Source organism: Anastrepha ludens, chromosome 6 (genome assembly GCF_028408465.1).
Source record: "Anastrepha ludens isolate Willacy chromosome 6, idAnaLude1.1, whole genome shotgun sequence".
Taxonomy (NCBI): Eukaryota; Metazoa; Arthropoda; class Insecta; order Diptera; family Tephritidae; genus Anastrepha; species Anastrepha ludens.
The window spans coordinates 123,980,687-123,993,129 of record NC_071502.1 but is presented as its reverse complement, the minus strand read 5'-3'; the positions used below and the strand labels follow the sequence as shown (position 1 = coordinate 123,993,129).

At 37.7% G+C, this 12,443-nt stretch overlaps 1 pseudogene; it reads left to right on the top strand.

Moving 5' to 3' along the window:
- Nucleotides 1-367: 367 nt before the first annotated feature.
- LOC128867344 (maltase A2-like) lies at nt 368-3,596 on the top strand (annotated as a pseudogene).
- The last annotated feature ends 8,847 nt before the right edge of the window (nt 3,597-12,443 follow it).

The window sequence follows — 12,443 nt, the reverse complement described above, 5'->3', positions numbered from 1 at the left end:
AAATACTCTGTATTAAAGCATTCACCTACAGCTTCAATTTGATATCCATATTGTACAAACACATTCTAGGGTCCACGTTTTGGTCTCTATCTCGAGACCCTAGTCACGGAGTGGCATGAAAAATACTCTGAACTAAAGCATTCACCAACAGCTTCCATTTGATACCCATATTGTACATACACATCCGAAGGTTACCCGGGTCCACGTTTTGACCTATATCTCGAGCCCTATCCGCCAATAGGTATCCAAACTATACGGAAACCATCTTCAACACCTTCTTAACAATGTGTGTAAGTTTGGTTTAATTCGGTGCAGACACGGCCGGTTAGCGAACACACACAAAAAGTTGACTTTATTTTATATATAAGATTTTTTTCAGTTTGTGTCCGAAAAATCCAAATATCTTACGGAACCCTATTTTTTTCCAAAATAAAATGTAATCCATGTTACTCCTGAATAATGTAGTTTTCGAATGGTGAAAGAATTTTTAAAATCGGTCCAGTAGTTTTTGAGCCTATTCGTTACAAACAAACAAACAAACAAACAAAGTTTTCCTCTTTATAACATTAGTATAGATTATAATCACTTCAGACACTAGCACTCCGAGGGGGGAATGTTGTCGAAAATTCAGGTGAAATACTGTTTGGATCCCGTGTGTTTGGCCGTCACGGGTCTTTGGAGATCCCAGATATTCAGCTGCATGATCTTTAGCTGGCCTATTCGAACAATAAATGTTCTTATCTTGGTATTTTTGGAAGTATAAATATTAATTTGGCCAATAGCTGTCCGTCAGTACTTACCGAGATGGCATGCGATATATTACACTTACTTACAATTGTGCTTTTCTGTGCTTTTAGCGCTTCTGCGAACACCACCGTCGACTGGTGGGAGTCCGCCACACTTTACCAGATCTATCCTCGATCGTTTATGGACAGTGACGGTGATGGTATAGGTGACTTGAATGGCATTACATCTCGTTTGGAATTTCTTAAGGAAATAGGTGTGACAGCTACATGGCTTTCACCAATCTTCGAGTCACCGATGGCAGATATGGGCTATGATGTAACTAATTTCACGAACATTGACCCACTCTTTGGGTCAATGGAGGATTTTGATGCTATGGTAGCAAAGGCGCATAAATTGGGTTTAAAAATTCTACTGGATTTTGTGCCTAATCACTCGAGTGATGAGTGCGAGTGGTTCCAAAAGTCAATACGTCGCGAAGATGGTTACGATGATTTCTATGTATGGGATGATGGTAAAACCGATCCAGAAACGGGCGAGCATAAGCCGCCAAGTAATTGGGTGAGTAACCAGAGTAGCTATTAGTTGTTGGTTTTATTTCTACCAACTCATCATTCTTTATTTTCTGCTTACAGATAGGGCGTTTTGGTGGTTCTATGTGGACCTGGAATGAAGAACGCCAACAGTACTATTTACACCAGTTTTTAGCCAAACAACCTGATTTTAATTACACCAACCCAATGGTACGAGCACATTTGATCGAGGTTTTGGAATTTTGGCTTGATCGTGGAGTGGATGGTTTTCGCATTGATGCAGTACCATATTTCATAGAGAAACGGTTTGAAAATGGTACATATCCGGGTGAGCCTATTATTATGGGGAGATATACTTGACCGAATTTATACAAAGGATCAACCAGAAAATCTCGAAATATTATACGAATGGCGCAAAGTTTTAGATGAATATCAGCGAGCACATGGCGGTGACACCAGGTGAGGCACATCTAATGCGAAGATAATCAATGTAATAAAAGTTTTGTAAAGTAAATAAATCAACTATATTTTTCCATAGACCACAAATTGCCGAGGCTTATTCCCCCATTAATGTTTTGAGCGATTGTGTCAACAATGCCACCTTTTTTGGTACTCAACTGCCAATGAATTTTAACTTTGTTCGATTAAGAGGAAGTACCACTGCAGAGGATGTTGAAAAATTCGCCAAAGAATGGATGGATACCATATGGACGAAACATAAAATGGCTAACTGGGTAGTAGGAAATCATGACAACAGTCGTCCAGCCATACGCATAGGAGCAACTAGGACAGATTTGATGACGATGATAGTGCATGCATTGCCCGGCACATCTGTTACTTATTACGTATGTATGTAAGTGCTAAGACCCGATTTACACGAGGAGACATCTGGAAGGGAGACACTGGAAATTCTCTTTTGAAGTTTCATTCGCATTCACACAGGCAAAATTGTTTTCGGCGACATTTTGACATTTAATACTTTAGCATCGTCTGGTTCGGATGTATTCTAGCACGCGCTTACATGTAAAGCAGAGAGCGTTCGACAACAGTTTCTTAAATATATGAATGAAAAATGCAAACTGGTTAAATAATAAATAATTTGTTGTTTTTTTATTGAAATATATTTATAAATTCTTATACTTGAATAAAAAAAATTAAATTAAAAGTACTTCATATGTAAATAATTAACTTAAAATTAAACTGTATCTAGAAATGCAGGGAAAAATTAGAAATCAACATAAACATGTCCCATAACTATTTTAAATTATACTACTTTACTAGCAAAAATAATGGTGCATTTCCCAAGCAGCGTTCGTATGTTTGTCATCGTTGTTATCTTCCGTTTGCTTGAAAACCAACACATAACTCAGAACCTTCTCCCACAAAAGAAAAAAACGAATGAAGCAACTGTCAAAAATTGGAAAGATTGGAAATACGAATAAGAAGAGCAAAGCGTGTCGCCGAGTACGGGAGACAAAATCCCTTCTCTCTTCCCCGACCGTCCTTCGCCCCCGAACAAAATGTTTCCCTTCCAGATGTCTCCTCGTGTAAATCGGGTCTAACTATCACTTAAGGAAATCCTTGTCACAAGTGGTCACTTTTATTTCTAATTTAGGGAGATGAGATTGGCATGACTGATGGACACATCGACTGCACAAAAAGAGTTTGTGACTTCCGGGACCCAGAACGTACTCCAATGCAATGGGACACTTCAAAGAATGCTGGCTTTAGCACTGGAAACTCCACTTGGCTACCCGTCAATCCTAACTACTCATATCTCAATGTACAGACTCAGCGAGGCGTGGCACGTAGCACCTTGAACATATACAAGGGAATGACCAGTTTGAAACAAACGGAAGTATTCAAGGCGTTCAAAGAAGAAGGTGGATTTTCGTATGGAGCATTGAAGGAGCAGGTATTTCAGGTTGTGAGGTTAGTTGAAGTGGAGATGTTTAAATTTCACAATTGATTGAAATGACGTTTTCAGAACTGCCGTTGGTCTTGAGGATTACCGTTTACTAGCTAACTTCGGTAGCCAGATAGAATATTTAGATGGCTTGGCGAATAAGACTATGGAGTACGTGCTGCTCACTTCTTATTCACCTCACAAATATGGGTAAGTGCTGCGAGCGTAGGCATTTTTGAAAAGTTTTAAAATTTTGCTTTGTTATTACATTTCAGCGACAAGGTCGATTTAAGCAAACGAATTTATTTGATGCCTCATGAAGCGGTAATGCTGCGGTGGGTTGCGTGAATGTGAATCGGAAGTTTCAGTTGACTGTTAAAATGAATTTTCTTATGTGATTTTAGTACAGTATAACCAGCATTTATTAGAATAATTTAATTATTTTTTGTTGAATAAAATCCTTTTTCAAGGTGTTAAGAATATGTAAAAGCTGTAAGTTTTTGTTTAGTACTAATATATTTTGTTTTGAAAGCTTTCACAGGTCCTGCTTGGTAGGACCGGCTTTTGGCGGGGTCAACAAAAATTCCTCTAAAAACAACAACAATACAATTTTTTCAAAAGAGGCTTCCCAAAACATAAATAACCTATGCTGGCATGTGTGTGTTTAAAGCCCACGTGTTTGGCTTATTTCGATTCGTAAAAAATTTGAAATTCACATTTGGTAGTGCTCGGACATAAAAAAGTAAATTTATTGAAAGAGTAATTTTTATAAAAAACAGAATAACTAATTTTATCGTACAGAGATAAAATATAGTAATGAGTAGGAAATATTTCTTGGAAGATGAAAAATTTAGTGGCGTTTAAGTAAATTAAGTGAATTAAAATCGCTCTGAAAGGGAAGTTGCCTAAGGGCGGAGCTGGTCATAGCTCTCAAAATTTGTGGTTTTTGCTTGCTTTTCGTGTTGTTTCACGTTTTGCTGTTTTTCATAGCAGTTTCGCTTAGAAAAATTAGCAGTCTATCTGAGGAAGTCATATTAACGATGATGAATGAAATTCCAACCGATGGCGAAAATACAGAAAGTGAAGAAGACTGTGATTACTCAATTTTTGATAAAGAGCGTCTCAACTCGAAAAATGCATTAATTAATTCAATACATTTGAGTATCCTGGAAGAGTTTAAGCACATGCAACTTCAACTGCAACTCTTTCGTCAGAGGAAAAAACTGCAACGCCTGCCGACCCAATTGGTCCAACTTCATCTGGCGCTTCTCTTGCTCTTTGAATTTATATGCTCGTGAAAAAGATATCGAAACGTGGTTAGTATTAGATGGAGCTAAACTTCACCAATTTATTGGCATCATGTTCTTCATGCCAGCCTATCGATATCCAAATGTTCGTTCGTATTGGAAAACAAAAGGAATTTTTAATTGTTTCTCGTTTACTTTTAAAAACATTTTTTATAAGTAGCTCAAAGAATATTAAAATATCGTATATCGCATGTATGAAGCAAGTGCCATCACACGTTTAGTTAAATAATTCTTTATAAATAAATCCAAATAAATACACATTTTTAGGGGTTCCTTTTTTTTTGTCCGGCACTGTAGGTAAATTACTTCCACCAGTGTCGCAGTTACCTGGTTACGGGTATCAACGAACGCAGTGGCAGCTCATAGTCTACTCGCTGTTCACAGAAGCATAAATTCAGCGAAATGTATGGCAGCACCGCAGAGTCAACGCTGCTCTCTCTTGCTCTGGTCTTAAGCTGGCCACAAACAGGGCACAAATCCCAGCGATTTGCACATACACTGTACACAAGCCCATAAGGCATCATTTCGTGGTGATCGTCGTACTGTTTTTGAAGTGAAAACTTCTTTAGAATCGTTGGGAGTGATTTGAGACTCGATGAAACGAAAAAGCCACACCACTCTTGGCTACGAAGCGTTATATGTTGATATACGTAGACATATGTGTGTGGCTGCGTACTGCTGAGCCACGCTAGTATAGTGAGTATTGTAGTATGTTCAAGCGTCATACGTATGTATGTTTGTATGTATGCTAGTACGTATGTGTGCGCGCCTGCGTATTACGGAGCCACCCCAGCAAGAAGAGTGCCGGTCACGTTGCCGATCACGTAACCGGCACGCGTGGTCCTTAAACTGTCACTAACCACACCTCTTTACAGTCACGTTGTTAAGAGCGTTGGGAAAATCGTGCCAAAAACTTTGTGTCCGTGTGATTTTCTATCTCTTTCATACATATGGATTCGTTTCAGTGCCAGTTTCATATAAACGTAGCGACGAACAAAATAACTTTTAGGCCAGCGCCGACAGCGCAGCGCGATAGCCCAGCGGCTAGCAATGTGGGCTTCGGATCCAAAATCCTTGGTTCGAATCACAAAAAAAAATTTTTTTTTATACATTTATTTTATTTTGTTTTATGATATGTTTATGAGCAGATTTTTTTTATGGCAGAAATGCACTCGGTGTTTTGCCATTGCCTGCTGATGGGCGACCGCTATTAGAAAAATGTTTCTATTAATTTTGCTTTCACCGAGATTCGAACTGACGTTCTCTCTGTGAATTCTGAATAGTAGTCACGCTCCAACCCATTCGGCTACGGCGTTTGTTTACTTTGACTGCTGCAAAAATGAGTAAAAACATATGAATAAAGTTTGCTTACTGCTTACACATTTGCCAAAGGTTGACAATTTGATTCTCGGCCTACTTTGATATCAAAAAGAGAGAAAAGATATCTTTTTGACTTATTGCTTTGACAGCCACTTGCCGTTTTTTTTGTTTTTTTTTCTATTGATGCAAAAATGAGAAAAAATATATGAATGAAGTTTGCTTACTGCTTACACATTTTCCAAAGGTGACGGAGAATCAAAAAAAAGTCGATTGTGTTAGAGTTTCGGTGACGCCCCAGTAAAACCTGCGTGCATATGTGTTTGTAACATACAAAAAAGTGTAATTGTGTTAGAGTTTCGGTCACGCAGGTTTTGCTGGGACGGTAAGCGAGAAGGCATTATGTATACCTATACTACACTATACTAAAGCCCTAAAGGCCAATAAAGCGCCAGGACCAGACAACATCAATCCTGAACTACTTAAGGCTGACCCTCAGGTGAGCGCTCGAAGGCTACTCCCTCTACTGCAAAACATTTGGATGTCCGGGAAGATCCCGAATGACATTAAGGAGGGTGTCATCACGCTTATACCGAAAAAGGGCAACTTATCCGATTGCAAGAATTGGAGAGGCATAACACTATTAAGCATGGTCAATAAAGTAATAGCGCATATAATTAATAAAAGGCTTTCCGACGCACTGCAAAGTGGCCTACGGAATGAACAAGCGGGATTCCGACCACGCTGTTCTTGCGTCGATCAAATCAACACCCTGAGAGTGATTGTCGAGCAATCGGTCGAGTGGCGTTCGCCACTTTATCTCTGCTTCATCGACTTTGAAAAAGCTTTTGATACTCTTAACCACGAGGCAATCTGGGGAGCACTTTACTGCAAAGGAGTACCTGAAAAAATCATTTCACTTGTCAAAGAACTGTACAGTGAAGCAAGCTGCCGTGTGAGACATGAGGGCATCCTGAGCAACGCTATTCGAGTTCGAACAGGAGTAAGACAGGGATGCGTGCTATCTCCGCTCTTATTTAATCTCGTACTGGACTTAGTGATGCGGCAAGCCTCAGCGGCGAACAGAGGCATATCCTGGGGCCTGAGCGACAACCTTGAGGACTTAGACTACGCTGACGATATTTGCCTGCTATCACACAAACACTCACATATGCAAGCAAAAATAGAGGCGGTGAGCGAATTCGCAGCGAGGGCTGGACTGAAAATAAACATTGCGAAGACAAAGATAATGCGCATCAACACCACCGATTCACATATCTTTCAGATACGCGGCACTAACATCGAAGCTGTAGATGAATTCTGCTACCTAGGCAGTGTAATAAATAAAAACGGCGGTTCAGCGGCTGACATACGTAACCGGATATCGAAAGCTCGCGTAGTGTTTGGCATGCTTGATAAAGTTTGGAGAGCAACGCATATAACGAGGCGCACGAAACTGAGAATCTTCGAGTCCAATGTGAAATCTGTCCTCTTGTATGCATGCGAAACGTGGAACGCGTCAACACGCGACATACAAGCAATGCAAGTATTCATCAACCGCAGCCTTCGCAAGATCACGCACATTTTTTGGCCTAACGTCATATCAAACTCCGATCTGTGGACTATAACGAAACAGATACCAGTCTATCTCGAAATTCGACGCCGCAAATGGAAATGGATCGGTCACACACTTCGAAAGCCATATGGTGATATCACTAGAGCAGCCCTGGATTGGAACCCCCAAGGCAGCCGCAGACCTGGCAGACCATCTAACACGTGGAGGCGACTAGTAGAAACAGAAGTGCAACAAGCAGGCCGCTCCTGGCGGCAAATAAAATTCCTAGCTTCTAACAGATTTAACTTTAACACTCATAACGAAACATCGGTCAAAATGACCGATAGTGAATTTCGTGCTGGAATAGTGGCTAAACTGCTTGACCTTGACAGCTGCCCCTCCTCCTACCTTCCTCCCTCCCCCTAACATCGCCACTGAACAGGTTTTCATTTAGTTGGCGTGACGCTATTGTCTTGTGCACATCCCAAGTTCGATTTCGGTCGGTCAGATTTACCGTGTGTTTGTATTCAAGCTTTATAGGTTTCGTTAATTTCAGTTTCATGTTTTTTTTAATGATTGACATGTCAATTATGTAAAATAAAAACTTTTTTTGATTGTAAATGCTTAATAATTATTGTAGTACCTTATTATTTACCTCATTTTAACTGAAAAAAAACATAACAATAAAAAAAACATAAAAAGTAACGATTTCGGTCAAAATTACCTTATGTTTCGCTTAGTGTCACAAAAATCATGTTTCGTTATAAGTGTTAACTTGTTTATTGAGGCCCTTTGTTCCACCTAGGAACCACGGGAAAATATATATATATATATACTACACTACCTAATACTTGCTTAGACCCAGCAAAACCTGCGTGCCCGAAACTCTAACACAATTACACTTTTTTATTTGTTACAAACACATATGCACGCAGGTTTTGCTGGGGCGTCACCGAAACTCTAACACAATCGACTTTTTTTTGATTATCCGTCACCTTTGAAAAATGTGTAAGCAGTAAGCAAACTTCATTTATATATTTTTTCTCATTTTTGCATCAATAGAAAAAAAAAACAAAAAAAAAACGGCAAGTGGCTGTCAAAGCAATAAGTCAAAAAGATATCTTTTCTCTCTTTTTGATATCAAAGTAGGCCGAGAATCAAATTGTCAACCTTTGGCAAATGTGTAAGCAGTAAGCAAACTTCATTCAAATATTTTTCCTAATTTTTGCATCAGTCAAAGTAAACAAACGCCGTAGCCGAATGGGTTGGAGCGTGACTACTATTCAGAATTCACAGAGAGAACGTCAGTTCGAATCTCGGTGAAAGCAAAATTAATAGAAACATTTTTCTAATAGCGGTCGCCCATCAGCAGGCAATGGCAAAACACCGAGTGTATTTCTGCCATAAAAAAATCTGCTCATAAACATATCATAAAACAAAATAAAATAAATGTATAAAAAAAAATTTTTTTTTGTGATTCGAACCAAGGTTTTCGGATCGGAAGCCCACATTGCTAGCCGCTGGGCTATCGCGCTGCGCTGCCGGCGCTGGCCTAAAAGTTATTTTGTTCGTCGCTACGTTTATATGAAACTGGCACTGGCAAACGAATCCATATGTATGAAAGGGATAAAAAATCACACGTACACAAAATTTTTGGCACGATTTTCCCAACGCTTTTAACAACGTGATTGTAAAGGGGCGTGGTTAGTGACAGTTTAAGGACCACGCGTGGCGGTTACGTGAAGGGTAACCTGACCGCCACTCTTCTTGCTGGGGACCAAGCGTCCTACGAATGTTTGTGTGTATGTTAGTACGTCTGTGTAATATACGCGTTACGACGCTCATAATAGCAACCGCGTGTGCTGTATTGCGTCCGTATTTTTATATTCGTAAATATTTTCATTTTTAAATATATATTTACCGCAATTATGCCGAAAAATAATGCAGAAAAGTGTCGTGAATATCGAAAGAAAAAAAATCAATAAATAGCATCACGGAATTCATTTACGAAAATTTAATAAAGTATACACCAGAAGTATCGCGGATACTTAGAAAAGATTACGATAAAGTTCCAATGATTTTAAATGGCGATTTTAACGTAAATTTTGCATTGGACACAGCGGTTCCTTTAATTGACTTTTTCAATACAACATTCAATTTAAAAATGTGTAACAATCGCACTGAATCGACAACACGTTCAAAAACAACAATTGGCGCGGTATTTCAAAGATATGTTGACAACATCGAAACCAAAGCATTTGTATCATATTTTAGCTATCATAAGCCACTCGTATCATTTATTGAAATTGAAAACATTGAGGATGAATAATAATAAAATGAAGAAAATAAAATATGAACTTTATAGCAATATTATAATGAACCTATAATTATCCCGCTCCTAATGCTGCTTTCGTCTATTCTCTCTCAGTTTGTTTTACGGAAGGTTTCACTCCTATCGCGTCTAACCGTCAGTCTGGTATTTGTTTTTTTTTTATTATTCCTACATTAATCATACATCTGTCATACTGACATCTAGTACATTTTTTAACAATTAGTTATGTAGGAAAATTATTAAATATATTTGGCCAGTGCAAAGACGAATACAGCGATAGGAAAAGAATTACATTTTATATAGAACAGTTATTTTAGCATACGAGAATTAATATTTAATTTAATAGGTCAATTGGTCGGTTTCTCTTCAGACGTCGTAAAGTTCTTCTTTCAAGTTGTGAGAGTGTATTGACTTCTTTATTTTTGTGCTGGTTTATTTCGTTAAAATACCTTGTTGATATCGCTTTCATTTCTTCGTCGAATAATGGTATATTGAACGTAGCATGGACGTCATCATTTTTTGTGTACCTGTCGGACATTGTTATTATACGTAAGATTTTTGATTGTTGTCGCTGTACTTTGTTTATGTGAGTTCTTTTTGCAATTCCCCACACTTGAAGTCCGTAGGTCCAGATTGGTTTAATGACCGCCTTGTATACTAAAAGTTTGTTGGAAACATTGAGCTTAGAATTTCTGCAAATTTTTCCTTTATTTGTTTTATTTTCTTTTTGATATGATCTTTCCAAGTTAGTTTTGAATCCAGATGGATTCCAAGATATTTTGCAGCTGTTTCAATTTGTATGTTTTTATTGTTGAGCTTAATCGGCATAGCAGCAATCTCTATTCTTGTCGTAAATATTACCTGTACAGATTTGTCCTCGTTTACTTTTAAACTCCATTTGTCAAACCACTTCTTTACATTGTTGGTGTACATCTGTAATTTTGTTGTTGCGGTCATCTGCGAATGTTGCTATAGTAGAACTAGTTTCGTCTGGGAGTGGTATGTCAGAGGTAAATAAGACATATAGCAGTGGCCCTAGAACGCTGCCTTGAGGAACTCCTGCTGTTATTGGATGTATATGTGACTATTTGTCATTGTATTTAATGTAGCAGCATCGGTCAGTAAGTTAGCTCTTGATAATTAAATAATAGTCGAGTGGTTATATTGTCCTCATTTTATGCAAAAGGCCTTTGTGCCAAACTTTGCCAAAAGCTTTTGCGACGTCCAAAAATACTGCAACGCAGTATCGTTTATTTTCCATGTCTGAAATTATTTTTTGTGTAACTCGATGTATTTGTTGGATAGTTGAGTGTGTTTTTCGAAAACCGAATTGATGATTTGGAATGATGTTTTTCGTGTCAAGTATTGGGGTAATTCTGTCATGTAAAAGTTTTTCTACTATTTTAGCTATAGTCGGAAGTAGGCTTATAGGTCGATATGAAGTTAAAGCTGTTGGGTTTTTATCCGGTTTTGGTAGCGCAATGATTTCTGCGACTTTCCATACTTTTGGGAAGTATTGTAAGCGAAACATTGCATTAAATACGTTTCTAAGAAATAGGTAAGCCTCAATTGGTAGCTCCGTAAGTGCTTTGCCTGTCAGCATATCATATCCGGGTGCTTATGTTTAATTCGAGTTTTTATGCATAATATCACTTCTTGTGTGCTTGTTTTTCTTATTTTTGTGATGGTATCAGTATTAACATTACTAATCGTGTCAAATTGTTTATGTTCATCGTTCGATAGGACATTTTCAAAATAATTTCCCAATGTCGCTGCTTTTTCATCATTTGTAAAAGCCCATGTGTTGTCATCTTTTCTTAGTGAGGGTTGATGCTTTATCTGGTTTTTAAGTTTTTTTGTACATTTCCACAAGGAATAATTTGTGTCCTGTGTAGGAGTTAAATTTTTTAGATATTTTTCAATTTCCTTATTTTTTATGTCACATAAACAAACCTTCAAATTTTTTGTAGCTAAGTTTAATCTCTGTTTGTCTGCAATTTTCTTTTTTCCTTGATTTGCTTCTTAATAGAAATGTCATTTGAAGTGTTTTGTACGCTATATTTTTGCTGCGGTGTGAATCTGAATCCTGCGTCAATAACTATGTCATTAAAATGTATCATGCTACGCTCAATTTCAAGTTGTGTTTCCAAATATGTATTTAGAATGAGTTCTTGGGAGATGTGTTTTCGATACTCTTGGACTGACTGGGAGTCCTCTTTGTAAATATTTGGGGTGTTATCTCTATAGGGTCAGTTTTTGATGTATAGTTAAGTATTATTGGCGAGTGGTCAGAAGATAGTTTATAACTTAAATACGCAGAGCGTTTATTTCTGCGCCTGCGTTGTGAACAAAAGGTTTGTGATGTCTACGTAGATACACATGTATGCGCGCGACGCGAATAAGTTTTAATAAATTCTGAAAGTAATTCATGAAGTTTGAATATGTACATAAATGATGGTATATGACAATATACATACAGTGGTTCAAACGTCTAATCGTACATGCAGAGAGCTCATCTTAAATATTAGTTTTAAAAGGGAAAATTTATTTAATTTAAAATAATATACCCGGATTTTATTTCATAATAACTAAATTTATTTCGTCATATACAAAAGTTTTAAGTTTTCACAACATATTCTTAAAAAAAACAAAAACACACAAAACAAAATAAATTAATGTCCAAACGAATAATCGTACAATACTGAATTTATGCTCTCAAACTAAATATTTTTAAAATTAATGCTTAGTA